A 12,743-nucleotide genomic window follows, 5' to 3' on the forward strand; every position below is an offset into this window, starting at 1 on the left:
ACATGGAAAAAGCGATCGAGAGTGTAAAATGGTGCAAGATGTTCGAAATTCTGAAAAGAATCGTTGAAATGGCTCTAAGAACTATGGGACTTAACATCTAAGGTCATCAGTCCCCTAGACGTAGAACCTAATTAACTAAGGACATAACACACATCCATGCCCGAGGCAGCATTCGAACCTGCGTCCGTAGGAGCAGTGCTTTCCCAGACTGAAGCGCCTAGTACCGCTCGGCCACGGCGGCCGACGAAATTCTGAAAAAAATAGGGGTAAGTTACAGGGAGTGACGGGTCCTATACAATATATTACAAAATCCAAGAGGGAATAATAAGAATGGACGACCAAGAACGAAGTATTAAAAAGGGTGTAAGACAAAGATGTAGCCCTTCGCCCCTACTGTTCGATCAGTACATCGAGGAAGTAGTAATGGAAATAAAACAAAGGTTCAGCAGTGGAATTACAATTCAAAGGATATCAATAACACGATTCGCTGATGACATTGCTATCCTGAGTGAATGTGAAAAAGAATTAAATGATCTGCTCAACGGAATGAACTGTCTAATGAGTACACAGTATGGTTTGAGAGTAAATCGGAGAAAGACGAAGGTAATGAGAAGTGTCAAACTTAAGCTCAGGACTGATGGTCACGAAGTAGATGAAGTTCACGAATTCTGCTACCTAGGCAGCAAAATAACTAATGACGGACGGAGAAAGCAGGACATCAAAAGCAGATTAGCTATGGCAAAAAAGGCATTCCTGGCCAAGAGAAGTCTACTAATATTAAATATCGGCATTAATTTAAAGATTTTCTGTAAATGTACGTCTGGAGTACAGCATTGTATCGTAGTGAATCATGGACTCTGAGAAAACCGTAACAGAAGATAATCGAAGTATTTGAGTTGTGGTGCTTCAGACGAATGTTGGAAATTAGGTAGACTGAGAAGGTAAGGAATGAGGAGGTTCTACGTAGAACCGGAGAGGAAGGGACTGTGTGGGAAACACTGATAAGGAGAAGGAACAGGACATCTGCTCAGACATGAGGGAATGACTTTCATGGTACTAGAGGGATCTTTGGAGGGCAAAAATTGTAAAGGAATACAGAGATTGGAATACATCCAGCAAATAATTGAGAACGTGAGTTGCAAGTGCTACTATGAGATGAAGAGGTTAGCACAGGAGACGAATTCGTGGAGGGCCTCATAAAACCAATCATAAGGCTGATGACCCAAAATAAAAAGTAGTAGTTAACTGACGTTGATGTCTCTGCGACCAAATTCGACTGATGTAAATCCTATTTGAAACTATATGGGTCCTTATGGGGCGCCATCACAGCGTACGCAGATAAACGGCTCCTTATTTACGCTAATTACATGACCTGTGCGTAGACGTCTAATGAAACATACCTCCACAAACCTACCACCAAGCTGTCGGATCCCTGATTCGCAGGATCAATGATGTGTTACGTTTCAAAGACGGACAAACTAGCAGGTGATCACAACGTCTTGGCTCATCAGTGTAGTTTTGCAGTAACTGCCATCGACATGGTGATGCTGTGCATCCTCCTGATAGGTATGAAGTGGTTCACTATCCCACGTTCATTACAACCCCTATAACTGCTTCAGTATTTCCGACGAAATCTTCTGAGTTTGGACGTCCAGAATTGTGCATATCACATGTTGGAGGAACTTTCAACGTGAATGCAGAATTATACATTTTATTGTCTGCAATAATGACTAGATCGTTAAGGAATGCCAGCGAGGACAACAATGAGACCTAAATTGTCAGCTTAAGCTCTCATCGGCAGAACGTCAACGCAATGAAATTTTTCTGAATACCTGAGGAGGACGACGCAAACCTGAAATGTGAATGAAAACATGTAGCTCTGCTGTTTTCGCCCAGTTATATAAGCAATATGGTGGATTTTGTAGGTAGGTGGTACGCCACACCAAAAAAATAGTCTGTGGTGACTACTGGGCGAGGTAAGCTTCAAAGTAGAAAGGAATTGAAAATCCATACAGTATATATAGCCGGCCGGTGTGGCCATGCGGTTCTAGGCGCTTCAGTTTGGAACCGCGTGACCGGTACGGTCGCAGGTTCGAATCCTGCCTCGGGCATGGATGTGTGTGATGTCCTTAAGTTAGTTAGGTTTAAGTAGTTCTAGGAGACTGATGACCTCAGAAGTAAAGTCCCATAGTGCTCAGAGCCATATATATATATATATATATATATATATATATATATATATATATATATATATATATATATATATATATATATTTTCCACATCTACATCTAAACCAGTGAACAGATTTCAACGAAACATATTTACATACAGCCGTTTCTCTCACGCAACAATCTGTGTATCTTTAAGAACCACGTATCTAACACAGGTCAAGAGATATGACATCGTAAACAATGAGATGCGTGAGGAACTGCTGCATAGTATATGACGTTTAAATTTATTACTTCTTTGCTACTAATTTTATTCCTAATAAATTTTGCTGATAGTATCCACGCATGCCGCTAAATGCACCTTTTTTATTTTTGGTCATCATTCTAGTGACTGGTTTGATGCGGCCCGCTACGAATTCCTTTCCTGTGCTAACCTCTTCATCTCAGAGTAGCACTTGCAACCTACGTCCTCAATTATTTACTTCACGTATTCCAATCTCTGTCTTCCTCTACAGTTTTTGCCCTCTACAGCTCCCTCTAGTACCATGGAAGTCATTCCCTGGTGTCTTAGCAGATGTCCTATCATCCTGTCCCTTCTCCTTATCAGTGTTTTCCACATATTCTTTTCCTCTGCGATTCTGCGTAGAACCTCCTCATTCCTTATCTTATCAGTCCACCTAATTTTGAACATTCGTCTATAGCACCACATCTCAAATGCTTCGATTCTCTTCTGTTCCGGTTTTCCCACAGTCCATGTTTCACTACCATACAATGCTGTACTCCAGACGTACATCCTCAGAAATTTCTTCCTCAAATTAAGGCCGGTATTTGATATTAGTAGACTTCTCTTGGCCAGAAATGCCTTTTTTGCCATAGCGAGTCTGCTTTTGATGTCTTCCTTGCTCCGTCCGTCATTGGTTATTTTACTGCCTAGGTAGCAGAATTCCTTAACTTCATTGACTTCGTGACCAGCAATTTTGATGTTAAGTTTCTACTACTTCTCATTACCTTCGTCTTTCTCCGATTTACTCTCAAACCATACTCTGCACCCATTAGACTGTTCATTCCGTTCAGCAGATCATTTAATTCTTCTTCACTTTCACTCAGGATAGCAATGTCATCAGCGAATCGTATTATTGATATCCTTTCACCTTGTATTTTAATTCCACTCCTGAACCTTTCTTTTATTTCCATCATTGCTTCCTCGATGTACACATTGAAGAGTAGGTGACGAAAGGCTACAGCCTTGTCTTACACCCTTCTTAATACGAGCATTTCGTTCTTGATCGTCCACTCTTATTATTCCCACTTGGTTGTTGTACATATTGTATATGACCCGTCTCTCCCTATAGCTTACCCCTACTTTTTTCAGTATCTCGAACAGCTTATATTGTCGAAAGCTTTTTCCAGGTCGACAAATCCAATGAACGTGTCTTAATTTTTCTTTAGCCTTGCTTCCATTATTAGCCGTAACGTCAGAATTGCCTCTCTCGTGCCTTTAATTTTCCTAAAGCCAAACTGATCGCCACCTAGCGCATTCACAATTTTCTTTTCCATTCTTCTGTGTATTATCTTGTAAGCAAATCCAAGAGCTGTTAAGCTGATTGTGCGATAATTCTCGCACTTGTCAGCTCTTGCCGTCTTCGGAATTGTGTGGATGATGCTTTTCCGTATGTCAGATGGTATGTCGCCAGACTCATATATTCTACACACCAACGTGAATAGTCGTTTTGTTGCTGCTTCCCCTAATGATTTTAGAAATTCTGATGGAATGTTATCTCTCCCTTCTGCCTTATTTGACCGTAAGTCCTCCAAAGCTCTTTTAAATTCCGATTCTAATAGTGGATCCCCTATCTCTTCTAAGTCGACTCCTGTTTCTTCTTCTATCACGTCAGACAAATCTTCACCCTCATAGAGGCTATCAATGTATTCTTTCCACCTATCTGCTCTCTCCTCTACATTTAACAGTGGAATTCCAGTTGCACTCTTAATGTTACCACCGTTGCTTTTAATGTCACCAAAGGTTGTTTTGACTTTCCTGTATGCTGAGTCTGTCCTTCCGACAATCATATCTTTTTCGATGTCTTCCCATTTTTCCTACAGCCATTTCGTCTTAGCTTCCCTGCACTTCCTATTTATTTCATTCCTCAGCGTCTTGTATTTCTGTATTCCTGATTTTCCCGGAACATGTTTGTACTTCTTCCTTTCATCAATCAACTGAAGTATTTCTTCTGTTACCCATGGTTTCTTCGCAGCTACCTTCTTTGTACCTATGTTTTCCTTCCCAACTTCTGTGATGACCCTTTTTAGAGACGTCCATTCCTCTTCAACTGTGTTGCCTACTGCGCTATTCCTTATTGCTCTATCTATAGCGTTAGAGAACTTCAAACGTATCTCGTCATTCCTTAGAACTTGCGTATCCCACTTCTTAGCGTATTGATTCTTCCTGACTAATGTCTTGAACTTCAGCCTACTCTGCATCACTACTATATTGTGATCTGAGTCTATATCTGCTCCTGGGTACGCCTTACAATCCAGTATCTGATTTCGGAATCTCTGTATGACCATGATGTAATCTAATTGAATTCTTCCCGTATCTCCCGGCCTTTTCCAAGTATACCTCTTCCTCTTGTGATTCTTGAACAGGGTATTCGCTATTACTAGCTGAAACTTGTTACAGAACTCAATTAGTCTTTCTCCTCTTTCATTCCTTGCCCCAAGCCCATATTCTCCTGTAACCTTTTCTTCTATACCTTCCCCTACAACTGCATTCCAGTCGCCCATGACTATTAGATTTTCGTCCCCCTTTACATACTGCATTACCCTTTCAATATCCTCATACACTTTCTCTATCTGTTCATCTTCAGCTTGCGACGTCGGCATGTATACCTGAGCTATCGTTGTCGGTGTTGGTCTGTTGTCTATTCTGATTAGAACAACCCGGTCACTGAACTGTTCACAGTAACACAACCTCGGCCCTACATTCCTATTCATAACGAATCCTACACCTGTTATACCATTTTCTGTTGCTGTTGATATTACCCGATACTCATCTGACCAGAAATCCTTGTCTTCTTTCCACTTCACTTCACTGACCCCTACTATATCTAGATTGCGCCTTTGCATTTCCCTTTTCAGACTTTCTAGTTTCCCTACCACGTTCAAGCTTCTGACATTCCACGTCCCGACTCGTACAACGTTATCCCTTCGTTGATTATTCAATCTTTTTCTCATGGTAATATCCCCTTTGGCAGTCCCCTCCCGGAGATCCGAATGGGGGAGTATTCCGGAATCTTTTGCCAATGGAGAGATCATCATGACACTTCTTCAACTACAGGCCATATGTCCTGTGGATACATGTTACGTGTCTTTAATGCAGTGGTTTCCATTGCCTTCTGCATCCTCATGTCGTCGATCATTGCTGATTCTTCCGCCTTTGGGGGCAATTTGCTACCCCTAGGACAAGAGAGTGCCCTGAACCTCTATCCGCTCCTCCGCCCTCTTTGACAAGGCCGTTGGTAGCCTGACTTCTTATGCCGGAAGTCTTCGGCCGCCAATACTGATTATTTATCAAATTTTAGGCAGCGGCGGGGATCGAACCCGGGACCGAAGACGTTTTGATTATGAGTCAAAGACGCTACGCCTAGACCACGGGTACACCAAAAATATTATGTCCTGGTACCACATATTATTCGGGAGACATGGCGTAATAAACACTGAGATGCGTGAAGAACTGCCGCATCGTGCGTGACGTTTAAATTGTTACTTCTTTGCTATCAACTACACACACAACAGATTTTGCAGAGAGTATCCATATATGCCGCTGAACGTACCTACACTGGCATGTCATTGTACGACCTATAGCTCATAAACGCTGAGAAGTGTGGAAAACATACAAATCATGAAAGACGTTCAAATTTATGACTTCTTTGCTACAGACTCTTTTCATTATAGCTCCTGGACATGTAATTGAAAATATTATTTGTAATCATGTTCTGAGTTAAATAAACGTTCCAGAGAATTAGTATTCTGCGTATTATGTTTCTTAATTTTAATCACGCACTTACACATGCGTATAAGTTAAACTTTCAAAACGCTGTAAAAATAACACCACTGGTCGGAATGACGTCAAATTGCATAGGAATATTATCGGAGAAGGGGGGAAAACGTATGGCAGAAGGAAAAAAATAGTGTGAATATTGATCAGCTGATGGCGCCGTATCTGTCAGAGTACAAAAATGAAGACACCTGTCATGCGCAAGACCGACTGAAGTTGGTATAAACACGCCGGTAACACGGCTTTTGCTCCTTTCGCGTCTGCGACGTTCGCCATGACTGCCTCAATACAGGATCGCGCTCTGCTTGTAAAGCTGTATTACAAAAGTGATGACTGTGCACACGTCGCTCTCCAGAAGTTCCGGGCACTGAAGGGTGCTGTGGGTCTGGAGAAAATGATTCGGAAATTGGAAAAGACGGGTTCTTTTTGTGTGCAACCTGGTAGAGGGAGGAAACGAATTGATTCGACGTCAGCGGAAGCAGTGGCCCCTACAATGCAGGAGCTTACGAGCAGTAGTGTGCAAATGTGTAATGCACGGAGAATTGCCCGAACATTGGACATAACCGTGAACACGGTTTGTAAAATCCTACCAAACATCCTTCATTGCTAGCCACTCAAAATTACGCAGGTGCACTTTGATTTAGAATTTATTTCTCGCATTTAAGTGGATAATGATTGGCAGCGGAAGATTTTGTGGATAAACGAAGCCCACTTGAATCTTACAGTATATGGCAATACACAGAATTGTCGCATATGGGCAACGGAAAGTCCACAAGCAAATCAACCAGTACCACGTCATTGTGATAAAAGTCAGTGTGTGGTGAAGATGTACTGCATCATTTACCATAGGGCCATGTTTTTCCTAAGAGACAGACGCTTCCGATCCTGTTACCTGTACCGTAACGCGTAAGCGCTATGACTCTCTTTTGCACAACCACATCATTCCATCTCCCCAACAGCGTGCAAGTGTGGATGGGATCATTTTTATGCAAGATGGCGCACCTCCGCACATTGCGAATCCAGTTAAGCAGTTGCTGAAGCGCCATTTCGGATATACTACTATTATCAGCCGGCATTTCCCTACATCTTGGCAGTCCCGTTCACCTGATCATAAAGCGTTTGATTTATGGCTGTGGGACTATCTGAAAGATGTTGTGTTTAGTGTTCCGATTGCAAACTTAGCTGGACTGAAGGTACGCTTTGCGTAACACATTCTGAACGTAACCCCGGAAACACTTCGATCAGTTGTGGAACATGCTGTTTCTCGATTTCAGGTTTTAGCAGAAAACGGTGGACAGCTTATTGAACATGTTTCGCGCCAGTCACACTGAAATTCATAATTCCATTTTTATTTTGATCGATGCTTTTTATGCGTTTATGACTCAGAACAATTAAAAACCGTTTTTTTCCATCCGATGCGATATGATCTTTCCGTGGTGGATGGGCTTGCGTAACTAACAGTATCACACCCAAGCACACTGATTAGTACAGTTTGTTTAACGTCAGACGTACACTTTAGGCATTGTTGTATGATTTATTTGTCATTTTTAGTTGACCACTATTAACTACTGATGATTACAGCGCGATCTATTGCTACTTTTTGTAACTATTTTTTTTTTCTTCTGCCATACGTTTTCCCCCTTCGATAATATTCCGTTGCAATTTGAAGTTCTTCTGACCCGTGGTGTTATTTTTACAGCGGTTTGAAAGTTTAACTTAAGTTATAATCACCATGTACATTTGACTTTTTTTATGACTGTTACATAATTTCAAGGGTGTTTTTGCAAATACATGACGATGAACTTTTTTCTTTCTTACTTTACAGAGACACGTCATTTTTTGTTTCCCATTCCAACAAAAATTTGACAAAATTAACACCCAATTAATTTCGTGTTAGTCAGCTAATACGATAATACGTCGGAAAACATTCTAGTAAGGAGCCATCATTGTTACCTGCGCCACACGACGAATCCTCAGAGAGTGCACAGGAAGATGGTACCATCATCGACGAAGAGGCAATAGCGTAACCAAGAGAAATGGCTAAGCCTGTTGCCTGTTGATAAAGAGGACCACTGATAACCACGGCTACTGATCGACAATTCAATTTTTGCACTGAACCGGAACTACGCTGCAATAATTCATTCCCCGTGGACGAACGTGTAAGATTCCAATGCGCTATCACACGAAATAATGGATAGGTGGCGGAGGCGCTGCCATTTTGTTCATAAGAGATTCATTGTGGAAGAACTAAGTGGCAGATCATGTTTCTGTGAAGGACTGGGAACTCTGAGAGAAGTGGAGGACCTGGTGAGGGAAGTGGAGAACCTGGTGTTTGAATACCAGCTTGTCGTAATGGAGGCAAATGAGAATCTGTCGAGAGTCAGTTTTCAACATCTTGCACAATATTCTGAACACGCCAAACGCCGCCGCGACAACTCACACCCATACCAACAGCTCGCAGAAGTAAGCACATTCGGAACTATTCCACCTGAATCAGACCGAAACTTTATCATCATCTTTGATATTAAATGGAGACCAATGCCATTCATTGTCAACTTATAAATTTTTGAATACAATTAGAGCTAACTCGTCATATGCACGTACAAGTCGTTTATGTGGTGTTCTCCGAGCAAATGGATAACAAAGCAAGGTGGCGCCTCGCAACGGAACCATACAAGACATAAACTGAAGATGATATTCACCGACCTGCTATCGATAGAAACCTGTCCAGGCCAAAGCAGCACCACCTGGCGAGGAATGACCGGACACATAAACAGTGCACGGAGCACCAGGGAGAATGGTATCCATGCGTAAAGTGGGAAAGGCGGAAGATTATCTGATAGAGAGCACATTTTGATGATCCGGAGGCTCGGCATGATCATTTCGGGTGATACACGACTTGTCGGGTGCTGTTATGAGTGTCTTCAACACGTGGCGAAACCGAGATGAAACCAGGTCCAGACGTCGTACGACTGGGAGGCTACCCTTCATTACAGATGTGGGACGTCGTAGGCAGGGCAGACTGGTAAAACACAACAGGCGGCGAACTGTGTAGGATCTAACATCAAGGGAGTCTGAACAGAAACAGCACCCAACTCTCCTAACACTGGCTCTGCACCGTCGACGACTCACGAAAGTGTGAATGCCAACACCACGACACCGGCTACTACGACTGAAATGGGGACATGACCATTCACACTGGACCTTGGCACAGTGGCAGAGAGTTGCGTGGTCTGATGGATCCCGATACCTTCTTCACGACGGCGATGGGACGGCGCGGAAGCGTCGTCTTTCTTGACGCCTGTACTGTGGGATGGAGACAAGGTGGCGGTGGCTCTATCATGCTGTGGGTCATATTAACGTCAGCCTCCGTGGGTCCAATGGAGCTCGTGCAGGGCACTATAACGGCCAAGAGAATCGTACACTGGTTGCAGACCACGTACATCCCTTCATGACGATCACGTTTCCCGATGACAGTGGCATTTTTGAACATGATGCGCCAACTCACAAGGCCAGGAGGGTGATGCAACGGTTCGATGTAGACAGTGGAGAGTCCAATTGATTTGCTGCCCCCCCCCCTCCCTCCCCAAGTCATCAGATTGAACCCGATCGCATACATCTGGGATGTGACTGACGTAGCGTCAGAGATCATTCTCCCCCTCCCCGGAATTTACGGGGACAGGGTGACTTGTATGTGGAGATGTGGTACCATCTCCCTGCAGCGACCTACCGAGGCCTCTGCTTCCATGCCACGAAGCGTCGCCGCTGTTATCCGTACCAAAGGTGGACACACTGGCTATCAGTTAGGTGGTCGCAATGTTCTGGCTGATAACACTGGACCGTGATTTATTTTCAAAGAATATTCTTAAGAATTTATTTTATTTACTAGCGATTCATCAAGAACATTAACACATTTAATCACACTATGTAAGCATGGAAATAGTTGCCAGAGAGTAACTAATGAAATAATAACCAAATTCCTTTTTAACAAATGGGAATTTTATTTACCTTAGTAGTGCCAAAAAGTATTTTTTAAAAGAAAAAGATTTAAAATTATAATCTAAAAGAACCCTCTAAATATCAAAGGTAGAATTCATTCAGAGGCAGAAAAAACAAGTTTGGACTGTATGAGCTTTCGGACAGAGAAGCTTGCCGCTACCTTTTGACACGGCCATAGTTACGACCGCTCACAACAGCCTCGGAAAGACTACACTAGTGCAAATCTGCAACACACCAGATAACTTTAAACTAAGGGTTTTAACAATTTATACAAGCACACAAACTATGCACCCCCCGTAGGAGGGATGGAAATGGTACAAAACACTAACAATTAAAATATTAACATTGCCACTGAAGGAGCAAATTGATTTTAACTTTTAAGAAAAGTCTTACGGTGAATGGGTGGCAACTTTATAAACTAAAATGATCATTTAAATAAAAGCCCATGAAATTCAATCTTATATAAAATTCTACAAGGTTGGCGAAAAAAATAGTTAAGATGCTCTACAGTACACAACCACCTCTCAAGATCATAGGCAATAATATCAAAGTTTCCGAAGATCAAAACATATTTCAGATATTAGACCGTTACACTCCAAGCAATAAATTCGTTAACTCACTAAATCCAACAAACATGACAGAGGCAGCTACTAACGTACGGTAGATTGATAGGGAGATTACCGAACAACCCGAACCGCAGGTTGTGTTAACCCGCCCCTCCTCCACAATGGAAAAACTCACCGCCCAATTTATAAACAATCACTTTCCTGCAGGTGGGCAAACGGAGAACAGTGGTGCGACGACCCAAAAGCAAAGGGCTGGTGACCTCACCAAGAAAACGAGTAGAATTTAACAAGAGTAAATAAAACAAGATATCACCAATCACTTCTAACAAAATGTGATTTCTGGAGAAGACCCAGCGCAGCACCCCCAAATCGTTCTCCCGAACCGTCCGCTGCCAGCCGTTTCAACGGACGCACGAAAGCGAGCCGATCTCCCGTCTCATGGCGTCGCACCGGCCAGACTGATGTCGTGTGTTGACTCCTCTTGCTCTCGTGTCGACCGCGAAGCCACTACCCCTCACTATACGCTGCGGCCCACTGGACTCGCGTGATAACCTCACACGCGCCGATGCTCAAGACGGACAACTCATCTTGTGTTTCAGTGCGCGACCGACCAACCGATCGATTCAACCGCCAATGACCATTGCCTCAGCAAACTCGAGCAGACTGGCGGCCTAACGCAGAAACTCAGATGCAGGAACTAAGCCACGACCGGGCGACCACTCACTGAGTTCTCTTACTGGTGGAGTGGAAAGACTCTCATTTGCCGGCTCTAAAGGTTGATCCGAACGACAGACATTCTAGCACTCCAAACGACAGACAGACACTAACTGCCTACCACATGAGGACGAGAAGCAGACTAGCAAGCTGGGGGCTAGAGATGGGCAAAACTGTTCTTTTCAGAGATCGGATCAGAACTGTTCACTCCCTGAAATGAACTAGCTCTTTTTTATAACTCACCAATCATTCACCATACCCCACTGTATGGTCGAAATGGTTACAGCTTCTTACAACCATGAAAGAGACCTTCAAAACTAACACAAGATTTCTGTTATATATTTATCCTGTAATGAGAAAAAGTTAGTTTACGAAAATAATAAGAACTTTTTTCTGGGTTATCGGAAAATGTTGTAACTTGAGATTTACATTAACAATATATTTGGCTATAATGTATTAAAGTTTCATTAACCTCGTACAAATACATTGCAAGCCATATATTTTTAAAGTGAACGTTTCCTTCCAAAGACGCCTAAAATCGCAAAATCCCTACTACAATAAGAAATATATATATATATTTGATTGAAAGACGAAAGTTCTGCACATAGCATTACGCAGAATAAAACAAGGAAAATATTTGTTGTATCACATTTTGCGATTCGTTTATCGGTTCGCTCGTAATTAAAGTGTAAATTCGAGTGTCCATAATAAAAAACCCTATTGTAAGAGGAGTCGTCAGGAACCTAATCTGATCGGTTTAAACAAATAAAAATAAAATAAAAACAAATGATGTATACATAACATAATAATGTAAAATACATACCGGTATTACTACGAAGAACACTATCCAGTAGAGACGAACTCCGATGCAGAAGTGCTGAGTCGAGCAGGTCGAGCTTCGAGCTGTATTGCTGCGTGAGCTGAGACCGCAGAGACCAGAGTGGCACCTGATTTGCATTGCTCAATGCTCTGGCTAGAGTCGAGAGCGGTGGGGTGAACGATGAGAGGGTGAGTTCCGAGGGTGGTGGGAGCAGTGAACGGCCACCAGTCACCCGCTCCGAGATAAATCATCCGTTCTCTTGCGAGCAGGTTGTTGCCAATAGTTCTTATGTTCTCCGCTAGGAGGCTCTCAGTCCTGTTGCTCGCATCAACTGTCCAGAGGGCAGGACTTGCGACTGAAACGATCGCCGAAGGAGTGCGATGCTAAGTTAAGGTGCGCCAGACACTGCACGCGGCAG

This window comes from Schistocerca gregaria, chromosome 8, assembly GCF_023897955.1.
Source record: "Schistocerca gregaria isolate iqSchGreg1 chromosome 8, iqSchGreg1.2, whole genome shotgun sequence".
NCBI lineage: Eukaryota > Metazoa > Arthropoda > Insecta > Orthoptera > Acrididae > Schistocerca > Schistocerca gregaria.